Source organism: Macaca nemestrina, chromosome 2 (assembly GCF_043159975.1).
Source record: "Macaca nemestrina isolate mMacNem1 chromosome 2, mMacNem.hap1, whole genome shotgun sequence".
Lineage (NCBI taxonomy): Eukaryota > Metazoa > Chordata > Mammalia > Primates > Cercopithecidae > Macaca > Macaca nemestrina.
In genome coordinates, this window is record NC_092126.1 from 27,037,895 (window position 1) to 27,057,668 (window position 19,774).

At 35.1% G+C, this 19,774-nt stretch overlaps 1 long non-coding RNA gene across 5 annotated transcripts in view; it reads right to left on the reverse strand.

Annotated features, from left to right (window-relative positions):
* The window catches only part of LOC105488911 (uncharacterized), a 320,242-nt gene extending 301,404 nt beyond the window's left edge, over positions 1-18,838 (reverse strand). For 2 of the 5 annotated variants that reach the window (XR_011619649.1, XR_011619647.1), the window contains exons 1-2: positions 18,628-18,838; positions 1,461-1,597 (exon numbers count right to left, since the gene is read on the reverse strand). This is a non-coding gene — a long non-coding RNA (uncharacterized lncRNA). The remainder of the gene's footprint in view (positions 1-1,460; positions 1,598-18,627) is intronic. The other 3 variants (XR_011619648.1, XR_011619651.1, XR_011619650.1) reach the window with 3 other exon arrangements.
* Positions 18,839-19,774: the final 936 nt, after the last annotated feature.

The window sequence follows — 19,774 nt, forward strand, 5'->3', positions numbered from 1 at the left end:
AAAAAACCTAAACCAAAGAAAAACCTTTTAAGTTTCTTATTTATCAAAGGCATTCTTAAGTTGATGAATATTAAATTCATCAAAATATTATTAATTTTAAAAATTATTAATATCACTCCTCACTCATGTAGCTTTTCACAATGTGCAGGCTCTCTTATTTAGGCTATACTCAACCAGAATTTAAATGTAAATGGCAAGTTTGGTAATTCAGATAACACAGATAGAGTGTGATAAAAAGGAAGACAGCCAACAAAAGGTGAGCTACTAAGCCAACAGCCAACAAAAGGTGAGCTACTAAGCCAACAGCCAACAAAAGGTGAGCTACTAAGCCAACTGATGTGCTTTGGCTGTGTCCCTCCCCAAAATCTCATTTTGAGTTGTAGTTCCCATAATCCTCACATGTTGTGGAAGGGACCAGGTAGAGATAATTGAATTATGGGGGCGGTTTTCCCCATCTTGTTCTCATGATAGTGAGTTAGTTCTCATGAGATCAGATGGTTTTATAAGGTGTTTCCCCTCCTGTTCGCTCTGCACTCCTCCTTGCTTGCTACCATGTAAGACATGCCTTTGCTCCTCCTCTGCCATGATTGTGAGGCCTCCCCATCCATGTGAAACTGTGAGTCCATTAAACCTCTTTTTCTTTATGAGTTACCCAGTCTTGGGTATGTCCTTATTAGCAGCCTAAGAATGGGCTAATATACCAACTAACATGGTACATAACTTGACCTAGATCCTGCTTGGAAACTCTGGAAATTGATCACCAAGCTTGATAGCACAGTTCATAGAAAACATGCAACATAATTATCCGACTTGAAGTATAAGGAAACTGGAATATTTATATACAGATTATTGCAGAACCATTGGTGGAGAGTTGCTCATGGAAGTGTTAGGTCGTCAGCACTCCACCTGTTCGGTATGTGCATACACACATATAGGCAATGGAGCCTTCCACAGTTCCAGCATCCTCACGTGCACAGCTTTAGACACTAGAAGTTTGGTGTTGGCCAAAGGACTCAGATACTCATTTCCAAGTTCTGTTGCATAGTTTATTCAATGCTAAAAGAGAATCATGCCAAGTAGCCAGAGTAGGTGTAATTTTTGTCTTATGAATTAAGCGAGGTTTGGAAAACCTAAGTGACAAACTTAAAGTCACATAGTATAACATATGTACATGAAGGATACAGTTAGACAATTAGAGAGCATAGGGAAAAATACAGTCTGTACTTCCATTTGCTAGAGATTGGAGTTATTAGTATCAGTTTGACCCTTACAGGAGAGAGATTTGCTGCTCAGCTTTCCGAAGTGAACTCTGGGACCTCTCAGCCACATGAAGTCTTCAGACTTAGTTCAAATTGCAAAATGGCATAAACCATTCCCATTTCTCAGTGATTTACATTTGGCTGCTCTGCTCAATTGATACCACAGTATAATGACCCATATTTCATTTCTTGCTGACTTACCTGCACATTAGGCAGTTTCTATTAAAGTCCTAATGTACCAAAGCAAGGTAAATGGATGATCAGGAGGTTGTTACATACAGCTCAAAGTTTCCACAGAGTCATCCACCTTGAGACATAGTCAGGCTAATTCTTTGAATCTAAAAAATAAGAAATACCTGTGTTAATTCGACACTAAAAATAAAGCAAGTGTTCCATATTTTTAATAGAGATAAATGCAGTTACAGATCTAAGAAATAATAATCGAACTAGTGAGCAGTCAAAATGCTCTGATAAGGTATCTATAATTTATTCATTCAGCCTTTCATTCATAATTTTTCTATTGAATCTCTTTTATGTGCTTGACTTTGTGCTAAGTATCAATGCTACAAAAATAAGTATCACAGTCTCTGTTTTTATAGAACTCATGCTCATAGATAAGTGTGGATTCAAAAACTTTACTGGAAGCTGGAAACATTTAGATGCAATATATAATGTAGTCTACAATAGAATATATGATGATAAAAATGAAAGTGAAATAACAGACTGGGACCAGATTGTGAAGAGCCTTGACTGTGATGACAGGGCTGTGATGATAAGAACTCACTGAAATTTACTTTCCAACAGTAGAATGATTCAAGTATCAATAGCAAGAAAATGAAGAAAATAATTTACCACAAAGAAAACTATGTAACCTGCTTCTTGAGTATTATTCTCCATTTTTAAAGAAATGCCAAGTTATTAAAAACAACCTCTTAGGACTATATCAGCCACTGATCACAATTTTTGAATACCTTTGACTTGCTTATTTTCCTAGAGAAGACATCCATTGCTTACTGATATTTTATCCATGGCTCTGGCCCACCTTCAGAGGGCATTCAAGAAATCAATGGAAAGATATGGGAAATGTTATAAGCTATAGATACTTCTATTGGTTAGACTTCAGAAATTTTTTCAAAGGAGATTTATGAGTATGTATCTCAAGAAAATTATTTTATTCTATTGGCTCTGTGCTTACAATAAAAATATGAGATGAGAATGTCTTAGAAATATAACACCAACAGCAAATTATTCTTGAGGTTTTGTTGTGAGATACAATTGTGAATAACATGAGTAGACTCATTACCATCTTCACCTGGGAACTGGAGAGATGGTGAAACAGAGCTGCATCATGAAAAGAGCATGAAGCCCCTGAAATTGATAAGGAAATTAAGTAAAGTTTCAGCATACAAAATCATGTACAAAAATCAGTAGCATTGTTATACACCAGCAGCATTCTAGCTGACAAACAAATCTGGAACACATCTCATTTACAATAGCTACAAAGCAAATTAAATACCTAGGAATCCATCTAACCTAGGAGGTGAATGACCTCTACAAGGAGAACTACAAAGAACTGTTGAAAGAGATCAGAGACAACACAAATAAACAGCAAATATTCCATGCACATTGAATAGAAGAGTCAATATAGTTAAAATGGTCATACTTGCCCAAGGCAATTTACAGATCAATACTATTCCTATTAAAAGACCAATGTCATTTTTCACAGAATTAGAAAAATCTATTGAAAGTCACTGGGAACCAAAAAAGTGCCTGAATAACCAAAGCAATCCTAAACAAAAAGAACGAAGCTGGAGACATCATACTACTTGACTCCAAACTATATTACAAGACTACAGTAATAAAAATAGTATAGTACTGGTACAAACATAGACACATAGAACAGTGGAACAGAATAGAGAACCCAGAAATAAACCTGCATGCCTTAAACCTTCTGATCTTTTGCAAAATCAACAACAAAAAAAGCAACAGGAAAAGTACTTCCTATTCAATAAATGGTGTTGGGAAGAATGAAAATGGACCTCTACTTTCCACTATCTATGAAAATTAACTGAAGATGGATTAAAGATTTAAATGTAAAACCTAACACTATAAAAATCCTAGAAGAAAACGTAGGAAATACCCTTCTCAACGTAGGCTTTGGCAAAGAAGTTATGGCTAAATTCCCAAAAGTAATTGCAATAAACCAGAAATTGACAAATGGGATCTAATTAAACTAAAGAGCTCCTGCGCAGCAAAAGAAATTGCTAACAGGGTAAACAGACAGCCTACAGAATGGGAGAAAATATTTGTACACTATGAGTGTGACAATGATCTAATAGCCTGAATCTACAAGGCACTTAAATCAACAAGCAAAAAACAAACAATCCAATTAGAAAATGGGCAAAGGACATAAACAGATACTTCTCAAAAGAATATATACAGCTTGCCAACAAACATATAAAAAAATGCTCAACATCCCTAATCATCACAGAAATGCAAATCAAAACCACAATGAGATACCATCTCATACCAGTCAGAATGGCTATTATTAAAAAGTCAAGACACAGCAGATGTGTGATACTGCAAAGGAAAGGGAATGCTTATACATTGAGGGTGGGAATGAAAAAGAGTTTAGCCACTGTAGAGAGCAATTTGGAAATATTTCAGGGAACATAAAAATAGAATTGTCATTTGACTCAACAATCCCACTCCTGGGTAGGTACCCAAATGAAAATAATTCATTCTGTCTTAAAGACATATGCACCTGTATGCTCATTGTAGCACTATTCACAATAGCAAAAACGTGGAATCAACCTAAATGCCCATCAGCAATAGGTTGAATAAAGAAGATGTCATACATATGCACCATGGAATACTATGTAGTCATATAAAACAACAAAATCATGTCCTTTGCAGAAATATGATGGAGCTGGAGGCCATTATCCTAAACAACCTAACACAAGAACCGAAAACCAAGTACTGCATGTTCTCACTTACAAGTAGAAGCTAAACATTGAATACACTTGATTGTAAATATGAGAACAATAGACACTGGGCATCATTATATGGGAGGGAGGAAGGGGGGCGGGCTGAAGAACCACATATTAGGGCCTATGTGTATAGCCTGGGTGACAGGATTTTGGGATCCCAAGGCACAGCATCACACAATTTACCCGTGTAACAACCTAAAATACAATTTCTACCCATGCAGGGATATTATTAGTCTTGGGTACTGTGAGAAGTAGAATAATGGTCCCTCACAGATGTCCATGTTCTAATCTTCAGAAACATTGAATATATTACATTATATGGCAAATGATAATTAATGTACCGAATTGAATTAAGTTTGCTATCAGCTAACCTTAATTTAGGGACATGATCGAGATTATCCAGGTCCTTAAATAGAGAGATGGCAGTGTGAGGACTCAGCTGGGTATTGAAGACTTTGAAGATTAAGGAATGGGTCTATAGGCCAGGGAATGTGTGGGTGATTTCCAGGAGCAGGAAAGAGCAAGAAAATCGATTCTCCCTAGAACCTTCATTAGGACCACAGTTCTGCTGACATGTTGGGTTTAACCAGCTGAGACCCATTTCAGACCTCTGACTTCCAGAAATGAACAATAATAAATTTGTATTGTTTTAAGCCATTAAGTTTGTAGCAATTTTTTAAACCAGCAGTGGAAAACTAATATGAACTGAAACACAGCAAAGACTACATGTCTGGGTGAGTCTGTGCAGGCATATTTTATAAAGAATAAAAACACAATCAATTAAAATACTGTCAATTTAGGAGGGCACAGAGAGCTACAAGTAAAACACATATACATCTGCACACACAAAGGCCAAGTAGATATGAGTTTTAATGCAAAAATATTTAATTAAATTATATCTAATATTTTATACACTGCATATAGAAAGATATATACTTTCTACACAAAACATTTGAGTGCTTGGGTTTAGAAATACAAAACCGTATATAACATCTTTTTGAGGAAAAAGGGGTTAGAAGATCTTCTTATTGCTACAATCAAGTTTTTTTTTTTTATTATTACTTGCTGTATTTCTAAACTCTTCTGCTGTTTAGTATTACATGGAGGCCTAGACAACATCACTGAGAGAAATTCATTTTCCAAGATGTACAGTAATTCTAATCAATGCCATCTCTATATTGTTATTTTCTCTCCCCATCACTGCCATTCTCTTCTTTCTGTTTTCCCTCATGTCATCATCACATTTTAGTATTCAATGCATTTAGGATTGAATAATAAATACTAATCACCAAGACACTCAATGATGTTATTTTATCACATACTTAAGGTTAAGCACTGCAAGATAAAATGAACAGAAAATAATCAAACATAGGCATAAGGTGAGCCCAGAACATCTTTTCATGCCACAAAATAATAGATTATTCAATGAATGATGGAGATATATTAAAAATATACTTCAGCTAGTTTAAAGGGGCTCTAACTAGCCAAATCTGGGACAATTGGAACATACAAATAAAAATGCAAACTAATAAATATGGAATTATTGATGGTGTGAAACTCACACATAAATGCTAAAATTAGTGAGTAAAAGTTTCATTAAAAAAATACTTATAATCTCATGGTACAGCCCCACAAATTAGTTACTAATTACAAAGAAAAAATTAATATAGGCATACCTCATCTTATTGCATTTAATTTTTAAAATTGTGCTTTGTAGATACTGCGTTTTTCACAAATTGAAGGTTTATGGCAACTGTGTTGGCAAATCTATTGGTACCATTTCCAACAGTATGTACTCACTTTGTAATTCTATGTACATTTTGGTAATTCTCACACTATTTCAAAGTTTTTCATTATTATATTTGTTATGGTGATCTGTGATCAGTAATCTTCAAGGTTACTATTGTAATTGTTTTGGGGTGCTAAGAAATGCACCCATATGAGATGGTAAAATTAATCAATAAATGTTGTGGTGTTCTGACTGCTCCACTGATTGTTTCTCTGTCTCTCTCCTACTTTTTTGGCCTCCCTATTCCAGGAAATACAACCATATTGAAATTAAGCTAGTTAATAACCCTAAAATGGCATCTAAGTGTTCAAGTGTTAAAGTTCAAGACACACATCTTGCACTTTAAATCAAAAGCTAAAAATAATTCAGCTTAGTGAGGAAGACATGTTGAAAACCACCATAGACTGAAAGATAGGCATCTAGATGTGACCAAATAGATAGCAAAGGTGTGAATGAAAAAACATTCTTCAAGGAAATTAAAAGTGCTATTCCAGTAAACACTCAAATGATAAGACAGTAAAACAGCCTTTTTGCTGATACGAAGAAAGTTTTTCTGCTCCAGACATACCAAACCAGCCATGACATTCCCTTAAGCCAAAGCCTATTCCAAAGTAAGGACCTAACTCTTTTCAAGTCTATGAAGACTGAGAGAGGTGAGAAAGCTGCAGAAGAAAAGTTTGAAGCTATCAGAAATTGATTCATGATGTTTAAGGAAAGAAACCATCTCTCTAACATAAAAATACAAGGTGAAACAGCAAGTGTTGATGAAGAAGCTGCTGCAAGTTATCCAGCAGATGTAGATAAGACAATTGTTGAAGGTACTACACTAAACAAGCTATTTTTGATGCAGATGAAACAACCTTCTATTCAAAGAAGATGTCATCTAAGACTTGCATAGCTGGAGAGGAGAAATCGATGCCTGGGTTTGATGCAAAGCTTCAAAATATAGGCTGACTCTCTTTCTAGGGGCTAATGCAACTGCTGACTAAGTTGAAGCCAATGCTTATTGACCATTTAACAAATCCTAGGGTGCTTAACAATTATGCTACATCTATTCTGCCTGTGTTCTCTAAATGAAACAACAAAGCCAGGATCACAGCACATCTGTTTACATCATGGCTTACTAAATATTTCAACCCATTGTTGAGAACCACTGCTCAGGAAAAAAATAATTCCTTTCAAAACATTCCTGCTTATTGACAGTGGACATAGTCACCCAAGAGTTCAGATGGAGATGTACAGGGAGATTACTCTTGTATTTATGCCCACTAACACGTCAATTCTGCAGCCCATGGGTCCAGAAGTAATTCTGACTTTCAAATCTTACTATTTAAGAAATACATTTCATAAGGCTATAGCTGCTATAGATAGTGATTCCTTTATGGATCTAGGAAAAGCCTTTATGGATCTAGGAAAAGTAAATTGAAAACATTCTGGAAAGGTTTTATCATTCTAGATGCCTTAAATAACATTTGTGATTCGTAAGAGGAGTTCAAAGTATTAACATAAAGAGTAGTTTGGAAGAAGTTGATTCCAACCCTTATGGAATATTTTCAATGGTTCAAAACTTCAGTGGAGGAAATCACTGCAGATGATTATAGCAAGAGAAATAGAATTGGAAGTAATAGCAAAAGAAGTAGAATTAGAAGTAAAGCCTGAAGATGCTACTGAATTGCTACAATTTCATGACAGATATTGAAAGGATGAGGAGTTACTTACTTATAAATATGCAAAGAAAGTGTTCTCTTGCATTGGAATCTGTTTCTGGTGAATATGCTATAAACATGGTTGAAATGACAACGAAGACCTTCGAATATTATATAAACCTGCTTAATTAAACAGTGGCAGTGGTTAAGATACTGACTCCTATTTGAAAGAGGTTCTACTTGGGTAAAATGCTATCAAACAGCATACCATGCCACAGAGAAATGTTTTGTGAAAGGAAGAGTCAATTGAAATGGCAAACTTCAACGTTATCTTACTTTAAGAAATTGCCACAGCCACCCAGTCTTCAATAACCACCACTCTGATCAGTCAGCCAGCATCGTCATCAAGGCAAGAACCTCCACCAGCAAAAGAAATTATGACTTGCTGAAGGCTCAGGTGATTATTAGTATTCTTTATCAATACAGTATTTTTAATTTAAATATTTACATAGCTTTTTAGGCATAGTGCTATTGCACACTTAATAGACTACAAGATAGTGTAAAGATAACATTTATATACACTGGAAACCAAAACATTTGTGTGACTCACTTTGTTGCATTATTCACTTTATCTGGTAGTCTGCAATTGAGCCTGAGATATATCTGAGGTGTCTATAATATTATGGTGGAGAAATCTAGCAGAAACCACCCTAAATAAGAAACTAAATGTATTATCACTAAATTTGGGGAAAAAATATCATGTGCCTCTTGATAAGCTACACTGAGAAGGAAATAACATCATTTCTGAGGTATTCCTGCCCAAAATATATAAAACCTGAATAATATCATGGAGATATATTAGATAAACCCAAATTGAAAGAAATGCTATAGAAAAACTGGCCTGTATTCTTTCAAAATATTAGACCAAAGAAATTTTTCAAATGAAAGGAATCTAAGAAGAGATGACAAAAAAATGCAACATGTGATTCTGAATTGAGTCCTGAATCAAGGAACAAGAGGCATAAAGGGTATTATATTATTAAGCAACTGACAAAATTTTAATAGGACTGGGGATTAATTAATATTAAATCAATAGTAAATGTCCTGATTTACATAATTGCAATGTGAGTGAATAAAAGATTATCTTTATTCTTAGGCAATACATACCAAAATGGTTATAGATAAAGGGATATAGATAAATATGCATTTACATCTTAGTATCAAATGGGATGAAATTTAAAACTAGGTGAATGTAGGTAAATGATATACAAGAGTTCATTTTATTCTTGCAACTTTCTTGTATATTTAAAATTACATCAAAATTTTAAGTTATAAGTAATAGCAATTAGTTCAGGTTTTATGCCTTCCAGAGAAGTTGACAACACCAGGTATTGATGAATACATAGAAACACTGGAGGCAGTATTTAAGTTGCTACAACTGCATTGAAGAAAAAGTGATATTATATCTAGTAACTTGATGATCTTTATACCTGTGGTAGGCTGAATGCTATCCCATTAATTATTTCTACATTCTAATCTGTTGATCATGTGAACGTGTTACTTTAAATGGCAGGAGGGTCTTTGAAACATGATTAAGTTAAAGATCTTGAGCTGGAGAGATAATCTTGAATTATGTAAATGGGCCCAATGTCGTATAAGTCTCTTCAAAGGGTGGTAGGAGTGTCAGAGTCAAAGAAGGAGATGTGATAACATAAGTAAATGGTCAGTATCAGAGAGACTTGAAGATCCTACACTGCTGGCTTTGAAGATGGAGAAGTGGGCCAGGAACCAAGGAGCACAGGCAGCCTCCAGAAAGTGGACAAAGTAAGCAAACAGATCCTTCCCTCGACCCTCTGGAGTAAGTGTGGCCCCGCAGTCCCCTTGATTTTGGCCCAGTGAAACCCACTTCAGACCCTGGCCTGCAGAACTCTAAGATAATAAATTTGCATTATTCAAAGCTACTAACTTTGTGGTAATTCATTACAACAGCAATAGGAAACTAATGTAACAGCTTATGTTACTTAAAATACTTAAAATACTTATGGCCAGTATTTATATTTCTAGGTATAGGGTTTACAGAAACTCTCATTTATGTGGCCAAAACATGTAGACATAGTTTGTAATAGAAATATTGGCACCATGGAATGCCCACCAATGGGGAAATAGATAGTCTAGTCATCTGATGAAACACCAAATGACTGAATCAGGAAATATGTCAGCATAGATAAATCACAAAAATACAATGTTAAGTGAAACAAAACAAAGATTTGCTCTTTAAAATGTAGGTTCAAAAGGATATCATATATGTAAATTCTTAAAACATTAAAAACATTACTGTCTATTAAGGGTGCTTGTATATACAAAAATGTATTTTTATAGCATGAAATCATATATGGACAGCATACATATCCAGTGAAGCGTCACATCTGAAAGAAGGGTAGTGAAATTGAGGAAAAAATGTCCAAAGTTTCAACCAAATAAATGTAACAATTAGTAAGATTTGCTTAATGAATGTGGCCAGTGAGGAGAGAGAAGTCAGTTAGACTCTGGCATTTTTAACTCAAAAAATGGAATATTTGTTGATAACTAAGCAAGAGTGGGAATAAAGAAGAGCATGTTTGGGGGAGAAAGTATTTTTTTTTTAAATTTCAGTCACTAAAGTTTGAGTATTTTCTCTAAGATATTTACAAGGCGTGATATAGGGCTGTATAAAAGTTGCTGGAACTTTCTTGAACAAAAGCATGGACTCCAGAAAATATGTGGGGTGTCAGAAAGGAAGACAATAGAGTGCTTGCTGCTATTGCGTTGTTTGGCTATAGCACAGCTTACATGTAACAGAGGGGGATTAAAATGCTCTCAGAATGTAATTTGGGTATCAAGTCTTTTAAGGGCCGTAAACTCTAAGCCTGAGACCTATGATTCTGGAACTAGGAATTTTTCACTACCACACAAATCTTAGGCTATTATGTTAATTTGCACCATAAGACACTTCTAAATGTTCAATTTGCTGAGAAAATGATTAAAATTGCTTCCAGGTACAATTTTTTTATTTAAAAATCTTTTATTCTTTTCTTTTTTGCCTTAGAACACTGCAGAAAAATGTGTTAATAAACTTCAAGACCTTTTAAGATATCAAACAGATTTTTAAAGTCAATGAATAATAATGAAAATGGCCTAAGAGGCTTTCTGCTCTATCTTTCTGCCAGCATATTGTTGTTCATATTAATAGACTTTGCTGCATGTTATCTACTTTGGCTTAACCATCCACTAGGGATAAAACTATTGAAGTAATTTGCAGTTTCTTCCCGTGTCAAGTCATCACCGTGGGTCAGATCAATTTCTGTTATTTTCATAGTAAATTCTTCTTTCTGTGACATTTAGCCTATCTAGATCTTGGCTTAGCTCCTAAAAGAGAAAGCGATTTCTTCCTCTCCTTAAGGCATATTTATTTCATCTTTCTGTATACTTTCTAGATAGTTCGTTATCAAATTATATGATACTATACAGACCCAGCAATGTAAATATTTCTTTATAAATTAATCTTCTTGTGACTCCCTCCCACCATACCCATTGTGCTGCACAAGAAGAGCCTAGGATATCACCAAGATACTGCCTTCTCTGTTTCTTCTCATTTATTGCTATTTGGTTCAAGAAAAAGTGCTAGCCACTTATTTATATAATATAAAAATAACAGTTACTTAAGAAAGAATTTAAAATCTTTTTTAACTGCCAAACAAAAATTATGGTGATATTGGTTTGAATCTGTGTTCCTACCCAAATCTCACATCAAATTGTAATCTCCAGTGTTGGAAATGGAGCCCAGGAGGGAGTGACTAGATCATGAGGACTGTTTCCCATGATTGGTTTATCACCATCCTCTTGATATTGTCCTCATAGTGGTGAGTGAGTTCTCACAAAATTAGGTTGTTTTAAAGTGTGTAGCACCTCCCCCACCTTCTCTCTTGCTCCTGCCAGGTAAGATACCTGTTTCTCCTTTGTCTTCTGCTATAATTGGAAGCTTCCTGGGACCTCCCCAGGAGCAGAAGCTTCTATGTTTCCTGTATAGCCTGCAAAACCATAAGCCAATTAAAACTCTTTTCTTATTACCCAACCTAAAGTATTTATTTATAGCAATGGGAGAATGGCCAAATATATATGGCTTTTTCGATTTTCAGTTTAAAACTATGTTTAGGATTTGTGTGTGTTTGTGTGTGTGTGAATGTGGAAGAATCATCTTTGTATGCTAGGACTCTAGTTGCCTGGGAAAACAATATTGGCCAGAAGCAGTTACTGTACATACTGTGTTTAAGTCACCAGTATTCTTATCTACAAAAAAAATCCTACCTAATTCAGGGTGTATTTAGGGTTTACTAGTCCTTTGCACAAATCAATTTAAAAGCAAAATGGGATTCTTATAGGAAAAAAGAGAAATGTGAAGGAGAAGGTCAAACTGGATAAGAAAGGAAGAAGAAGTATTTGTGACCATCTTTAGAGCACTGTTTCTCTGAGACTTGAATACTTGATTCCAACTAATTTCCCATTGGCATAACAATGCACTATTTATGAGCTGAATCCCAATTCATCCTTGCTCATGCCTCTGGCATGTTTTTATCTCTAATGTATAGCATCTTTCAATATATTATCATTCCATGAGTGTCTTCTTTATTTTCCCTTCCAGGTCATTTCTAATGGAATGCTACCCATGTTAAGTGCAACCCTGTTTGTCCTCTAAAAAAATCTTGGTGTTGTTTCCCCAAGTGAAACTACAAAGAATAAAAACAAGGCCAGTATGCTTAGATTCTTTTAAATTAAAATGTCCTGAGCCATATACTGAGAAATGTAAAATAATCCAAATTAAAAATATATGAATTATCCCTTCCCTCCATTAATGTGCCAATTCCGTCAACAGAAGCAATTATATAGGTTTTGTTTACGTGTTCCTTATTAACCTATGTATATCTCATTCATTCCTCATTATACAGTGAGTATTTGCAGGATTTCTTCAGTGATGTTTTTCTAATATTTAACTGATTATTAAAAATAAAATTTAGCAGATGTTAACATTTCAATTCTAAGTAATTTAGGTCAACATTAGTTGTAAATATTAATACACAAATATCTCAAACATGTTGCAGGTCCAGTTCAAGACCACCACAATAAAATGAATATCACAATAAAGTGACTCACACAAATTTTTTGGTTTTGCAGTGGATATAAAAGTTATGTGTACACTATAGTGTAGAGTAGACTATTAACTATGTAAAAGCATTATGTCTAAAATATATACCTATCTTAATTAAAAATACTTTATTGCTGAAAAATGCTGATGATCATCTGAGCCTTCACTTTTGCTGGTAGAGGATCTTGCCTTGATGTTGATGGCTTCAGACTGATCAGAGTGGTGGTTGCTGAAAGCTGAAGTGGCTGTGGCAATTTCTTAAAATAAGACTAATAAATTTTGCTACATGGAATCACTCTCCCTTTCACAAAAGATTTTTCTGTGGCATGTGATGCTGTTTGATAGCATTTTACTCACAGTAGAACTTTTTTCAAAACTGAAGTCAATCTTCTCATATCCTGCTGCTGCTTTGTCAAGTAGGTTTATATTATATTCTAAGTCTTTCATTGTCATTTCAGCAATGTTCACAGCATTTCACCAGGAGTAGATTTCATCTAAATAAATCACTTTCTATGTTCATCCATAGAAGCAACTCCTCATCTGTTCAAATTTTATTATGAGATTGCAGCAATTCACTCACATCTTTAGGCTCTATTTCTAATTCCAGTTCTGTTGCTATTTCCACCATATTTGTAGTGACTTCCTCCACTGAAGTCTTGAACCCCTGAAAGTCATCCACGAGGGTTGAAAACGACTTCTTCCATGTGCCTCTTAATGTTGATATCTAAACATTGTTCATGAATCAAAAATGTTCTTTATGGCATCTAGAATAATAAATGCTTTCTAAAAAGTTTTCAATTTAGTTTTTCTAGATTCATAAAGGAATAACTGTCTATGGTAGCTATATAGCCTTATGAAATGTATTTTTTAAAAAATAAGACTTGAAAGTCAAAATTACTTCTATATCCATGGGCTTCAGAATGGGTGTGCATTAGTAAGCATGAAAACGACAGTAATCTCCTTGTATATCTCCGTCAGAACTCTTGGGTGAACAAGTGCATTGACAAAGAGCAGTAATGTTTTGAAAGAAATTCTTTTTTCTGAACAGTGAGTCTCAATGGTTGGTAAAAAATATTTAGTAAACCATTATGTAAACAGATGTACTGTGATCCTGGCTTTGCTTCATTTAGAGAATACAGGCAAAGTAGTCTTGGCATAACCGTTAAGAGCTCTAGGATTTTGGAATGTTCAATAAGCATTGAACCTCAACTTAAAGTCACAAGATGTATTAGGCCCCAGGAAGAGAGTCATTCTATACTTTGAAGTTTTGCATCAAACGCAGGTATCAATTTCTTCTCTCTGGCTATGCAAGTCCTAGATGGCATCTTCTTTGAGTAGAGGGCTGTTTCATCTACATTGAACATATCTTGTGTAGTATAGTCAGCTTCAACAATTGCCTAGCTAGGTCATCTCCATAATTTTCTGCAGCTTCTACATCAGTATTTGCTTCACCACCTTGCACTTTTATGTTATAGAGATGGCTTATTTTCTTAAAGCTCATGAACAAATTTCTTCTAGCTTCCAACTTTTCTTTTATGGCTTTCTCACTTCTCTCAGACTTCATAGAATTGAAAAGAGTTAAAAAAAAAAAAAAAAGAATTGAAAAGAGTTAAAGTCCTTGCTCTGGATTAGGCTTTGCCTTAAGGGAATGTTGTAGTTAGTTTGATCTTCTGTCCAGATCAGTAAAACTTTCTTCATATCAGTAATAAGGATGTTTTGCATTCTTATTATTTGTGTGTTTACCGCAGTGGCACTTTTAATTTTCTTCAGAATGTTTTCTGTTCATTCCCAAATTCACTAGCTGTTTGGTGACATCTAGACACCTAGCTTTTGGCATATGTTGGTTTTCAACATGCCTTCCTCACTAAGCTGAATCATTTCTAGCTTTTGATTTAAAGTGTAAGTCATGTGACTCTTCCTTTCACCTGAACACTTACATGCCATTGTAGGATTATTAATTGGCTTAATTTCAATATGATTTTATCTCAGGAAATAGGAAGGTCCAAAGAGGACGAGAGGGATGAGGGAACAGTCAACCAGTAGAGGAGTCAAAACACACTCTACCTTTATGGATTAAATTTGCTGTCTCATATGGATGCATTTCTTAGTACCCCAAAACAATTACAATAGCAATTTCAAAGATTACAGACCACAGATCATCATAACAGATATAACAATTAAAATGACTGAAATAATATGTTTAGAATTACCAAAATGTGACACAGAAACACAAAGTGAGCCCACTCTATTGGAAAAAAATGGCACCAAAGACTTACTAGATGCATTTTATCCACAAACCTCAATTTGTAAAAAAGCATATCTGTATAGCACAGTAAAGTGAATTGCAATCAAATCAGGTATGCCAGTATATATTAATGTAAATGTAACAGCCAATGTCATTTATTTCATTTTGAAGTATTTTTTCAAATAGTTGACAAAACCCATGCTGCACTATTGATATAGACTGACTGGGAAAGACCAAAAATGAGCTACACGGTGTTTGCAAAGGTACAGAGATAAAATAAAGCACGAATGTGTTAGGGACAGAGTCAAGTAGTAATATAAATATATTTAGGCTGTTGGTTGTGGAAATATCTGATGAAGATTATTACAACTCACCTTGAAAATCAAGAATATTCAATTCTTTTTTCTGAACAGTGAGTCTCAATGGTTGGTAAAAAATATTTAGTAAACCATTATGTAAACAGATGTACTGTGATCCTGGCTTTGTTTCATTTAGAGAATACAGGCAAAGTAGTCTTGGCATAACCGTTAAAAATCAGAAAATAATCTCCACTTGTCAAGGGTGGGGCCAGGTGCAGATAATTGAATTATGGCAGGGGGGGGGGTTCCCCAATACTGTTCTCATGGTAGTGAATAAATTTCTTGAGATCTGATGGTTTTATAAATGGGAGTTCCCCTGCACAAGCTCTCTTGCCTGCTACCACGTAAGACATGCCTTTGCTTCTCCTTTACCTTCCACCATGCTTGTGAGGCCTCCCCAGCCATGTGGAACTGTGAGACCATTAAATCTCTTTCTTTTGTAAATTACCCAGTCTCTAGTGTGTCTTTATTAGCAGTGTGAGAACAGACTAATACAACTATTATACCTGTCTGTCGCTTTTTGTCAGCATCACTCTCTGAACTACATAGACATATGAAACTTTGCTCTGTAATACAAATTATGGTAAAGTGGTGTTAGAGTAGCCATCAGTTTTCACTTACATTCACATTTCTGTAGATGCACATAATAGATTTACAGTAAAATTTATTTTCTTTTTTTATCTCTCTTTGTATGGGATTTAATAAAATATAAGTTTTGTAAGTCTTCTGCTTATGTGTTCATTGCATATGCTGATTATTGGAGACCAGTATAAAAAATTCCCACATAGCATTTAAGTTCCTTAATAACACAAAATATCAATATAGCAATCCTGAGAACAGTATGGATAATAAACAGTTTGTGACCTTTATGTTTGTACTTAAGACAAGCCAAACTTTGCAGTTATGTAGGTTGCATGTTTTTAGTAAGAAAGCTGAACATGAAGTATCAGTACATACTTCGCTGAGAATTAGCATATGCTTATTTTTTCGTTTGTGTTCACACAAAAACAACAGAAGAACACTTGTTCATGAGTGCCTGGATTAAAGAAAGAAATGTTTGGAGTCCTTAACTTCTTCCCCAAGATAAATATTTAAAGAAATTAGAACATTTTCTCCCCTTAGAACAATCATAAATTTCTTCCTATAATAGATTCATTGTAGATTCTGAAAATCAAGATGAATCTGCCCAGAAACCCAAGCCCATTCTGCCTCACCTCCAGGACTCAAGACTGTTCAAATCATTAAATAATTTCACATTTGACAGAAGGCACAGACAATGTGGAAAAAGTCAAATAGTATTAGCTATTATGATTTATGAAGATTAAATAAATATAGACCTACATAGAACTTAGGGGCCTTTTTCCCTGAGAGGAGAAGAAATAGTACAACATTTAAACATGTTATTTATGTAACTTTGGTAAATAGTATTTAATTTTTTATATACTATATATATAATTTTGAAGCTATGCAATGCATATCTTAAATCAATGAACAGATATATATTATCTACTGCCTAAAGAACTGTGTGATAGGCATTACGGGATAGTCCATGTGGTAGATAGAATTCTAAGACAGTTCTCAAGATTCATGCCCCCCTGGTATGTGTATCTCATATCATCCTTTTCCCTGAATGTGAGCAGAAGATATGGATATGATGCAATATCACTACAGGGATTTTTCAGGTATAATGATGTTAAAAATAAGTTGAATTTATTTAATCAAAGTCAATTTACTGTGTCAACAGGAAAAGAGAAATTAACAGAGAGAGAAATGGAAAGGAGATGGCAATGTTGCTATTGGCATAGAAATAGCACAAGCTATTCCAAGCCTAGGAAATTCAAAGGGAGATAAAAGGGCAGCTCATGGAGAAGAAAATACAGTGGTCCTCACTGGGCCTTCATGGGCTTTGGGAACACCAGCAGCAGGTTTAGTTTAGGAATTTTCTGAGAGTGACTCTAGAGATAGGACAAAAGTCTGTGCACATTGATTTTGATTGAAAAGCTCATTAAGTCCTTCCTTACCCCCCTTGATATCTTCATCAGATGCTTCCACAACGAACAGCCTAAATATATTTATATTACTACTTGACTCTGTCCCTAACACATTCGTGCTTCATTTTATCTCTGTACCTTTGCAAACACTGTTTAGCTCATTTTTAGTCTTTCCCAGTCAGTCTGAATTAACCTCTTCATCTGTATTTATAAGAAGTTTCCATCAGACACAGTGAATCTCTTTGTCATAGCACTGAGCCACTGCTTTGTGATTATCTATTACCTTAACTGTCTCACTTTACTATGGACTCGTTGAATTTATGTAACAGGTCTTTAATCTCTGTACCTTTAGTTTATCAGACATTGTCTGACACATATTAAGTGAATACTGCTTTTTTTTTTTTTTTTAAATGGAGTCTCGCCCTGCCACCCAGGCTGGAGTGCAATGGCACAGTCTCAGCTCACTGCAACCTCTGCCTCCCGGGTTCAAGCGATTCTCCTGCCTCAGCTTCCTGAGTACCTGGGATTACAGGCGCGTGCCACCATACCCGGCCGATTTTTTGTATCTTTAGCAGAGACGTGTTTTCACCATGTTGGCCAGACTGGTCTCAAACTCCTGACCTCGTGATCCACCTGCCTTGGCCTCTCAAAGTGTTGGGATTACAGGCATGAGCCACCATGCCCCGCCTAAGTGAATACTGCTTTCATGAATTGATATAAAACACATGCTTCCCAGTCCCAGTAACCACAAACATCAGTTTTGAAAAATAATTTGAATAGTTACACAGTCTTCATTCTATCAGCTTCACTTTGTTAGGGTTAAAAGACACAGATATTTTATGAAGACCTCTAAAACAGCTGGTGGTGCAATTCAATGGAGGTCTTGGGAAAAAGAAAGTCAGAACCACACAGAAGTGCCGCAATTGAAAGTAGGGTCAATATGGGGTGACTAGACAAAATGAGGATAAAGGAAATTGCCGCAAAGGCTAGAGTAAGAGATTTGCCAAAAACTGTGCATATGGAATTTTTTTGTCTAATTTTGCTATTTCTCTAGTACACAAATGTCAAGCATAAAGCGCTATGAATGGTGCATGGAAACATCAGCAGATCTTTCTATTTAAATGTAATCCTGCTGCTAGAACAGACTTTATTTTGATATATGACAATACCTTCTGATCTTTTTTCCCTTGTTCTTCATTATGGAGTACATTTCTAGAATAATAGGATGTCTCTCTTTTAGTAGCACATCTGTTTCTGTTCCATCGTCTTCACTTGAAATCATAATTTCCTCTTTGGGAATGTACAATTGGTGGCAAGTAGAGATGATTATGATGTAATAAACAGAAATGATGACTTCAGGTGGGTAATAATAGTTAAGAAACCACAGATTTTGCTTCCAAGTAAATTCTCCCGCTGATTAAAATGAGAAAAAAGGAAACCAAAGTATGTGTAATGCCTGTGCAGAATGGCCTTAGAATTGAATGACTAGTCAATCAGATCTTCTCTCATTTGAGGTTGCCTATTTCTTATGGTTTGTGTCACAGCTGTTGTGACTAAATACATTTATTTTATATATATATGTGTGTGTGTATATATATATGTGTGTGTGTATATATATATATTTTTTTAAATCACCTCCAGGTTGTTATTACCTTGTGTGAAGAGTATAAACTTTCTTTGGAATTGACTTCGATTGACTTTTGGCTGAAAGACTTTGTTTTGTGACTTTAGGCATACTACTTAGTTATTTTGAGCTTCAATGCCTTCCTCAGTAAAACTTCAAAAAAATAAATCTTCTTTGTTCTTAAATTTTAGATAATATTTTTTAAATACTTATCAGAGTGTCTGGCCCGTGAAAGTGTTCAATATATGGCAGTTACGATAGTTCTTCTGTGAAAAATCATCCCGATCGTCATATGTTAGCTGTCTTTAGTATTTAGTATTTAGTAACATCTTTTCCAGTGTTGGTTTCAGGCCCCACAGCTCCAATTCCACATTTTCCCTTTCAGCTCAGGTAATCTCACTTCCATTTTCCTACCTGCTTATACTCATCTGACCAAAGATTGGCTTCTGCCCAACTGAATTTCCACAAAACAGCATTTTAAACACTTAAAATACTGATAGATTCCTCTTAAATAAAAAAAGAATTCTTATGGAGCCCTAGTATAGACTTCAATTATGTTTATTATTATGATTCTTCTTCCTCGTTTTTTCTTTTCTTTTTTTTTTTTTGAGTCAGAGTCTTACTCTGTGGCCCATGCTGGAGTGCAGTGGTGCAATCACAGCTCACTGCAACCTCCGCCTCTGGGGCTCAAG